Source organism: Micropterus salmoides, unplaced genomic scaffold (genome assembly GCF_014851395.1).
Source record: "Micropterus salmoides isolate LMB-PRFRI ecotype aquatic unplaced genomic scaffold, ASM1485139v1 Ms_hic_scaffold_9, whole genome shotgun sequence".
NCBI lineage: Eukaryota > Metazoa > Chordata > Actinopteri > Centrarchiformes > Centrarchidae > Micropterus > Micropterus salmoides.
This window is the reverse complement of record NW_024044681.1, coordinates 19,152,873-19,163,066: the sequence shown is the minus strand read 5'-3', so window position 1 is coordinate 19,163,066 and position 10,194 is coordinate 19,152,873.

Genomic DNA, 10,194 nt, shown 5'->3' with positions numbered 1-10,194 from the left:
AGGCAAAGATTCTGTATTTCTGTGACCTCTGTGTTGTTCTAATTACCTTTCTGAAAAAAAGGCATGATGACTCACATGGATTATTATAGGCCAAGGTGTGACAATAAGCAACATGGACAGCGCGTGTGTCTGTTGGTGGTTGAGCGACCACACAGAATAATATATAACCCTTCATGCATTCACAACTGTGAGCCGTCGGGTCATGTTATATCTCTGTCTGGGTTGTAGATCATGCAGCACCCAGCCTGTATAGTACCAGTGTTTGTCACACAACAGACTTTAACAGTAAACTTTTGGATACTCCAAGAAATAAATATTCTATTAATATAACTTTGAAGCTACACTAGACAATGTTTCAGTGGTTGGTCTAAATCTTGTTATGGGGCTGCATTAAAAAAGTGTCTCAAATGGATTTGCCTTGTTTAACAAAATGAAAACGGATGTGCTGGTTACATACACTTGTTCATCCATCAATATGTAACAAATGAGAAGTTAGATGTGAAATAAAAACTGGCAGTTGACACATGAGCACCCTGTGTGCCATTTTCTGACATCCCATTGCATGGTTCATGATAATTTAAATGGAACTTATTCAAACCTTTTGCATTTTGGACAACATGAACCTGATATCATCAACTTCATAATTGTTTGTGGTAAATCTCCACTCTTTTTACATCCTCTTTCATTTAGTGTTTAATCATTTTGAGGCTACCCTCATTCTGTAGAGTGGGTTGCTATCCCACAGCAAGCTCCACTAGGCATTGCTCCAGTATTGCTGAATTCAAAGGAGATTTTCTCCTTATCAAAATCATGTGAAATAATTACTCATCAGAAATTCTCACAATATCACAGCTTCTTTTTCATCCACCACCCTTACCGTGGTTCTACATGTCTAGCTAGGTGTAATTGTATTCCAACTGTGAGTTAGACACATGTATGTATTATAAAAAGTGGTGTTCCAAGATGACGCCCATTCATTCCAGTGAAAGTTGCTCACCCAGTGCAAATGCCAAAAAAGGTTTTCTCTCTTCCTGGTTTACTTCCTCATTCATGCACATTGCTAGCCCATCCCATGAACTTTGGATTGAGATGCTCATTCTTGACTTGAGAAAGTTTCACATAGACTTCATGCTTTGAAATTCATAATAAAAGAGTATAACTGACAAAATATACTGTCAAAATTTTTACAGATATGGGAAAATACTTTTGCTGCATGGGGTTTTAAAAAAAAGGTTGCAGTACACAAATTGGCCACAAAAAGGCACAAAGGCTGACTCATCACATCTTACCCAGTTCTCTTAAAGAGGAACTTCACTAATTTTACATATTGGGTTCAATTTACTCATCATGAGTAGTTCTACACAGCCTCTCTTCTTTTACTAATCTAAACAATGCTAATATAGCTCTTGCAGGCTCAAATTGTGCAAATTACAAAGAGTAATTTGTGAATGTGTATAACACACATTCTTCATTGTTTTCAACCTGCAACAACAGCTTTTTTGCTGTCCTCTTGGTGGGCAGTGGAAACAAGTTCTGAACACATGACATATTATCAACTATTATCAACTATTAAGTTTATATTTTTTGCAAACAGTTGCCTATTTCCACATCCAACACATACTGATGAATGTCCAATATTAAATCTTATTTTGGCTCTGTTTTTGGTGTCCTCCAACTCCTGAGGGAAATATCTTGTTCTTTAGTTGCTAAATGCTCCACTATGTTCATCAGCTAGTAGCTAACTGTATAACATTTAACAATAACAAATAACATTTCTGTAATTTGGTGCTGAGGAGGTAGCACACATCTGGTTAAACAGAGCTGTTTTACTGACGACAGCTGCTTGTTGCATCTGAAAATGACACTATGAGAGCCCTGGGAGTGAACCAGATCAGTAAAATAGAGATGAGATGAAAAATGTTAGGATGTTCCATAGAGTTGAGGGGAACCCCAGAGTCGGGTGATCATGCTCTACTTTTTCATCACTGCTAGTGACCCCTGTCCCATCCAAGTGATTTGTTCCATTGTTAATATTAATTATAGCTATTTTTGAAGCTTTCTCTTTTATAATGGACGAGTTTAACAAAATTAAGTAGAACATTTTTATTTTAATTGCCAAATCATTGCACCATCCAGCGCTGTTCTGGGTACAGAGACCAATATGTTACAGACATTTCAGAGCTCTCTGTAGTCATTGCTTACCAGATTCTTAAACTCTTCTGAGCCAAACTGAGAGCAAGGGATTTGACTCTCTGTGACAGAAGGTACAACATTGACTTAATGTACAGTGTAATCATATTGTCAAAGCCAGTGACTTAAACATGCCAACCTGTGGCGGTCCCCGGAGTGCTGCACTCTTTCTCTGAGAGAAGAGAATTAAAATACAAATCCATTATGAGCAAAGCAGCAAGCAGTTGAGTATAGAATAGAGGCGAAGACAAGCTGAGTACTGCATGGTTGTCATCGAGGTGGCCGTGGTTGACTTGGCAACCAAATCTCTGTGGGGTTGTTGGGATAGAAACAGACATCATCATTATTAAGATTTTATTTTTCTTGTGTCTTTTTCTCTCTACTTAAGTATTCATTATATTTGTGTGTTTGAGTGAGTTGTGTTTCTGCAAGGATTGTAGAAGCTGAATAGATATGTCAAAAACTACAATTTATGTACAGGCTTAATAACATTCTTCAGTGCAGCTCAGCATACAGGAAATTATATTTATGATGCTGGGCTTGTGGGTTCCTTACCTGAACATACCCCCATGGTTCTGCAAGTCATGTTTTGTTCTGTGTAAAAGGGTTTGCTTTATATCATCATCATCATGATTCAGTGGGTGCTTGTTGTTACAGTGAAAGCCTGAAGGACATTGTAGCACGACAGCAATGCAGCTATCCATTTTAGTTCCTGTGCCTCCTCCTCCTCCTCCACCTCTCCTCCTCCTCCTCCTTCTCCCCCGCCTGCTAATCATCTGTTTCTCTCTTCCCATCCTCCTCAATACTGTCATCCTCCTACTCCTCCTCATCGCGCTCGTTCTCTCTCTCCCTTGACTCATCATCCTTGTCCTCCCTATCGTCCTTCTCCTTTTGTTTGAGATACAGGACCCTGGGGACTCAAGGCTGCAGTAAAACAAGTCTGATGGATCCAATAGGTCCTGATGAAAGTCCTTGACCAAAATTTCAACAATATAATGAAAACATGCCGTTAAGTAGTATAGAATATAGCAGAGCACATAGGATCCTTTTTCTTTCAAAATTTAGTTGGTTAGTGTTGATGAAGGAGAGCTACTGTACTATTCAGACTTTTGTTGAAGCTCCATCAAACTTAATTTTAATCTTAATTTAAAAAAATGTAGGGCAGGTGTGTGCATGTGTGTGTGTGTGTGTGTGTGTGTGTGTGTGTGTGTGTGCGCGTGCGTGCGTACATGTGGGGGTGGTATGGGTGGACCTCTCTGATGTCAGGGAGTGAGTGTGATGAGGCTGTGTCTGTGAGGTTGTAAATGTTTGATGGGGTTTGATCCTACCATCTGTCCACTACTGCTGGTTAACAGGAAGAGTGAAGCAGAGAGACTGCGTTACAATAGAAAGCACGAACACTGACAATGATGAAAAAAAAAGAAAGATAAAAAGGTGAGGGTGTCATTGTACAAGCAACATTACAGAGAGACTGACCACTCATCTTTGAATGTATGAAAGTAGGCCTAGATTTGGAATGTCTGCATGACATGTGACAAATATATAATCTAGTATTGTACGTATACATCCTATGCTTAAAGCCCTTTGGCAAAGTGCTATATAAATAACAGTAGTAAAGTAATACTCAAAATGCACATATTACACTGTCCCTTTACGCCGTAGAATAATTATGTACTCATCTAATTTGGTCACATCAACTCACTTCTGCAAACCATATAACTTTACAAAGCTAGAGTGGCTGGATGTAGCTATAATATTTTACATCTAAATATTTTAGGTGTAGGTTGGCACTGTGGTGCAGAAGTTTGCACTGTCACAGCAAGGAGGTCATGGGTTTGAACATTAGTAGTCCCAGGCCTTTCTGTGTGGAGTTGCATGTTCTCCCCGTGTCTGCATGGGTTCTCTCCAGGTGTTTGGCTTCCTCCCACCATCCAAGATTGGTGACTCTAATTGGTGACTCAAAATTGTCCTGTGAGATGTTGTTTGTATATGTGTGGTCCTGTGATATACTGGCGGCCTGTCCAAGGTGTACCCTGCCTATCACCTGATGTCAGCTGGGATTGGCCCCCCAGTGACCCCGTACACAGGAGGAGCAGTTGACGTTGGATGTATGGATGGATATTTTAGGTGTTTAGCAAGTATATTAACTTGCAAAGTAAGCAGAAACCTTTTAGAGTGACAGCATATTTATTCCAACTAAGTTTTGGCAAAAGTTCACCCTTTTCAAAGCTTGAAGGAAAAGCATGACAACATTATATTTCTTCCTTCAGGATATGTAAAATGATCTGTATGAAGTAACCAGACACATTGAATAGAAACAATTCATATATTTATACAAAATATCAAAAATGTCTAACAATCTTAGGTAAACCTCGGACACTTACAGTCCAGTAAGCAGGGAAACAGGATGATGCAAGACATAGCCTACTGTCTGATACAGTTCAACTTTATCTGTATAAAGAGCCAAACATTAACATATACAGGGTTCACCTAAGAAATAACAATGTTTAAAAAAAGATGTAGAAGTACACAATTAGACAATATGACAATTTTATATCCTGTAACTGCAGCTTCCCTGGTTCGATACTGGCCAACGATCTTTGTTTCATGTTAATTATTCCTGTGGAGACACAATGCAAGCAAAAAAAAATGTTCGCTGTTCTTCCTATTTCTTCCTGTTTTACTGGTTAGTTTTCTTTGAGGCTGCTTGTATGTGTTCCAAGTCGGATTCACCAAACTCTCTTCATAAATTTCTATTTTCGGCCCGATGAATTCTACCTATGCATAAGGAGTTCATGGAAATCTATCCAGGAGTTGATAAGATATTTTGGTGTTGACTACAGTAGTGGATCGACATTGCCCTCCTCAGAGCCAGGATGGCTAAAAATTTAAATAATGAAAGAGAAAAAAGAATCCTGTGACATTTGCTATGAATTCTTCTGAGGGCAGCACTGCAGATGATGAAAGAATATGCTAAACAGTTTGTTATGGATTTTGTGAGGTATTGATTGTTGGGTGCCATGATATTTGGGTGTATAGAGTGTATCTGGCATGTTCTTGATTAATGTACTGTATGTTTACCCAGTGCACACGCCACATGTTTCTGTTTGTGTGGTGAATGTATAATGAGCAGATATGCATGAGTGCATATAAAATGCTCTTTTGTTTGAGCGTTCATGATCTGTTACGGCCCCAGGATCCAGGATCAGTCCCCCCTCCCTGCAACAGTCACGTTGCTGAGTGCCTCCCATGACCCCAGAGGCTGGTGACTGGCTGAGCTCCCAGCCAGTGTGATTTTAACAGACTGATCATCTATGTGTTATACTCCAATCAATGGCTCTAACTACCGATGGGCCAGATTGTGAACTCTGCAAACTGAGGTCAATAAACTCAAAAGATCCTGGGGGCCGTGAGGGGTTGTGATGGGGGGTCAGTCTCTTTACTAAAGGCCTCCGTCTCGCACTGTTGCTCACTGGAAAGGTCATTAAGTTATTCTGCTGTGTAATAATGGTAACGCTGCTCTTACAGCAATCATCACCCACATCAACCTGGATTAATGAAATTCTGCAAACTCTGTCACCTTCCATTTACAGTAGCCCTTCCTCGGATCAGTCTGAAATCTCTAAGTCTTGAGATACGGTGTGAGATCAGCATTTTTAATAGTTGATTCGGAAATTGTGTAGCGCATCATGTTATGTAATTTTGCCCGTTCATGCTGCAACCAGCACAGTATAAGCAAGTACTGCCCATTTGGTGCATGTATCAATGATTCTCTTCTCATCTAATGAAAAACCAGGCCACAGTACTGAGGGGCTCAAAGTTGTACAAACTTAAAACCACAGCTTAAACTGTGTTTAATGTAGTCTGATTTTGCCAACCAAGTTTGAAACTACATTATGTCTGAGGGATTTAACCCCAGTTAGCTTTTAGCTGGCAGAGCTTTGACGTCTAAAGGGACCACAGCGAAGACAGAAACATCTGGAGGAGTAATTAAGATAGAACAATCTGGCTCTCAAAGTATAAATCTTTGACAGGGAGGAATCACTTATCCCTTCCAAGGCTCCCAACTCCCACTGATTCCTAATATATAAGACTGTGCCAAATGAACCTGATAAAACCCATCACATTCAAATTTCTTTGCAGGCTATAACCACAACATGCATTTGTAAATTTTCAGCATTGATGCTATGGACAGTGCATTGTATAAATGCTTAAATTGATACACTGAAAGATTTCTTCATGCCACATTGGACTGTTAGCCCAAAATAAAAGTAGAAGTGAAATCAAAATATTTTCTGTAACATTTATTTTTCATCTTTCAAAATCTTTAATACATCGAATCATTCATCGTACAAGCATCATTACAGAGAGATTGACTCATCTTTGAATGTATAATTAAATTTAGATTTAGGAAAGTAGGCCTGTATGTGGAATGTCTGCATGACATGTGGTAAATATATAATCTAGTATTGTACGTATAGATCCTATGCTTAAAATTCTTAAGTCTGTATGATAAATGTAAAGCAACCAGCAACTTCCTGGACTGATTGCATGGCAACTGGTCCCATCCAAGAAAATGTATAGATATAGATATACATATAGATATTTTGTTTTCCCAAATATAAACTGATTTAAAGAGCCTTGACATACTGGGGGGACATTTTCACTATTTTCAACACCAGACCAGTGAGAACACCCCCTGCCATTTTTCTAGTTAATTTGACCTCCTTTAATCTTAAGAGAAACTACTTCTAATTAAATTACATAAAATCACTCCAGACCTCTGGCACTGCAATGGACACTAAAATGGCACAAATTCAACTGTAGCCTTAATAAATAAATGTTCTTGATATACAGTACATGTAACAAAAAATACTTCCTCTCTTCCTTTCTTTACATCAAATTTATTAATCAGAATTCTTCATGCTCAAAGCTTTCATCCCATCACCCAAATTATGTAAGTCAATTCACCAGACATTGCAAAAGTGATATGCAATGATCCGGAAGAATATGATAAAAGCTAAGAAGTAATTATATCCAGATTTGGAGAAGAAATTATGAAGACGATTTGCTTGTATGTGCAGAAAACAAAGTGGATTCAAAGAGCTGAGAGGCTTATCTGCAAGTTAAAAAACCCTCCAAATCTAAACCGCATCTTATTTACTACTTTACTACTTAAGAACATCAAGGACATAATTCTAAAACATTAGCATATTCTCCAAAACAACCTATCCTTTTAAGAAACCTTTAAAGATCTACCTAAGCTTATACATTTTTACACTTGCAAATATACTCTGTAGCACAATGAAAAGTGCTTTTAAAGTGTGCCACATAAAGGCACATTTTTGGGCAAAGAGATTCACAATACAAGCTTGAGTACTGCCCCTTAGATGCACTTCCTGTTTAGGGGTCGAATATGATGTCACCCACGTCCATCATTGGAATGCGATTGGCCTGAAGCCTCATGACCACATACACAGCCCATCTATGTGTGGCTTCCCCATTGGCTTGCATGTATGTGTATGATTGTTTGCCTTGTTATTTATTATATTTAAATATTTCTATTAAGTAAGAAACACGTTGGACAACAACTTGACAATACTGCTTTTCTTTATAAGTAAGTGTTGCTGAAGTCATCATTTTTAAACTTTGATTTCTTTAATCGTTAACGACTGATCTTCAGAGGTGATGGTAGGCAGATTTAATTTTCTTTGGCCAAGCTAACAGTTCCCCCATTTCCAGTCTTTATGCGAAGCTAAGCTAACTGTCGGCTCGGTTTCACTTGTTATTTACTGCACAGATATGAGAATGGTATCAATCTTGAGTGTGAGGAATGAGCATATATTCGTTTAAAAAAGTTTTAATGTGTATGACATCCTTTTTTACACATAGTGAAAAAGCAGCAAATAATGAATAACAGAGGTACTGATAACTTACTCGCTTGTTAAACTTGGCATATAGGTCTAACTTCTATTCTTCTATTTGGGGGAAGAAAGTTACAAATGAAAATTTGTAAGAGTGTGGACAGTTGGGGTTATGGCTTATCCTGACTGAATATTTCAGACACTGTTTTAGGAAAAACATGTTGCTGTTGAGGTTTTGCATAAACAAACAAGTTTAATTTCCATTCAGAGACAGACAACTCAAAATCAGGCACTGAAACTATCTACATGGCTCGATTCTGCTAGGTTTACAGTGGGTGGGAGAAAATCAGAAAAATATACAGTTTATGTTACATAATCTGCTGACCCGTGCAGTAGAAACATCTATTCGAGATGCCTCTCTTTAACCACTCAGCTGGCTCAAATGCAATAGAATATCAATATTTGAATTTCCATAATATTTGTATGTTTATAAATATTGTTTTGACAAATTAAAATGCAGAAAATATTCCATTGAAAATATGTTTCCCTTAAACACACAATGCTAAATAAACTCAGAAGAAGCCCAGATACTTGGTACGAACAAAACATAACCTGCAATTAATGTCCATAAGTGATGATTTTAATAGATCAAAGCAATTTCAAGTGAAATAGTTGCACTTTGTATGCAAGTCGCATGAGATTCAGCCCGTAGGACCTTTTTCCAGAAATTCCTTAATACTCAGTTCACAGTTGAAGAAACTAAGATTTGGGGGATTACAGAGTAGCTGGAGGGAGTATCTCGTAGTCATGTCTGGAAACCTCTGGCTGCTAGTCACAGCGTGCACATCTTTCAGACTGGCTTTCACCACATCTGCAGGCTGACACACTACATCACAGTATCCTTGCAGGTACAGCTGTGTTGACTGATAAGGTTCACTTGGAGCTCCACCTCGCAGTTAAAGTGATCTAGAAATACTATAAGCCTAACCACCTCTTTTTGTGTCCCTGTGTGTGTGTGTGTGCCTCCTACACACACACACACACACATATGTCAGTGACTTTCAGGGCTTTAAGGAGGACTTTTCCATTATTGATGAAGCCACATGCTCTGTATTGGCCTTTATTGGGGCATGGGGGTGGTTCAGGTCTGCTTGACTCAGCATTCCTCTGTCCATTGCTCTTTATTTTAGCCTCTGTCAGCACTGTGTGTGTGTGTGTGTGTGTGTGTGTGTGTGTGTGTGTGTGTGTGTGTGTGTGTGTCTGGCACGCAGGAAAGAGAAAACAAGTGAAAGACAAACACAGACAATGAACCCCACCCAGACAGGCCTTACAAGAGACACAGTCCAAGTTGGTGTACAACTAGCAAGACAACGGACAACAAACAGACTTTCTGATCCTGTTTTGTAGGTCAACAACTATTTCCAGGGGCTTGTTATCGGTGGCGAACATCAGGTCTTGGTGTAAGCACCTCGGAAGGGCAGAACTCATAGCAGAGGCAGGCAGAGGCAGAGGCAGAGGCACCAATATGTCCACAAACCTCAATACAAGACATTTGAGTGAGAGGAATAGCTGCAATCATTGATATGACAAACATGTTGGCTAGCAGCTGAGCACGAATGTCAGCCTCATAGTTGTTACTGAGTCTGAGATTTAGGGTAATTTCTGAAAGCTCCAATATCTCCTGCTTGACAAACTAAAAGTAGCAATAAACTAAATGCTAACGTTAGCATCCTAATATGCTGATGTTTAGCAGGTATAGGCCTAATGTTTACCATGTTCACCCTCTTAGTTTACCATGTTAGAATGCTAATATTTGCTAATTAAAGCACAAGAACAAAATACAGATAAACTAAAGTCTGGATCAAAGTGGTGGACTGACCATGGAGCCAAGCTGCTACATGCTTTTAGCATGGCTAAAAGTCATTCTGGGGAAGCACAACCACATGAGGTACATTGAGGGAATGTGATTACACCATAATATGACATATTCTACATTATTTTTCAATTCATATTACAACATTTTTTAAAACTCATTGAGACTTGATTTGACATGTGACCTGAACATCATGTGATTACACGCACACACACAAAAATCATTGCTGAAAATGATCAAAATGGTGGATTTTTTTACTTGAAATTG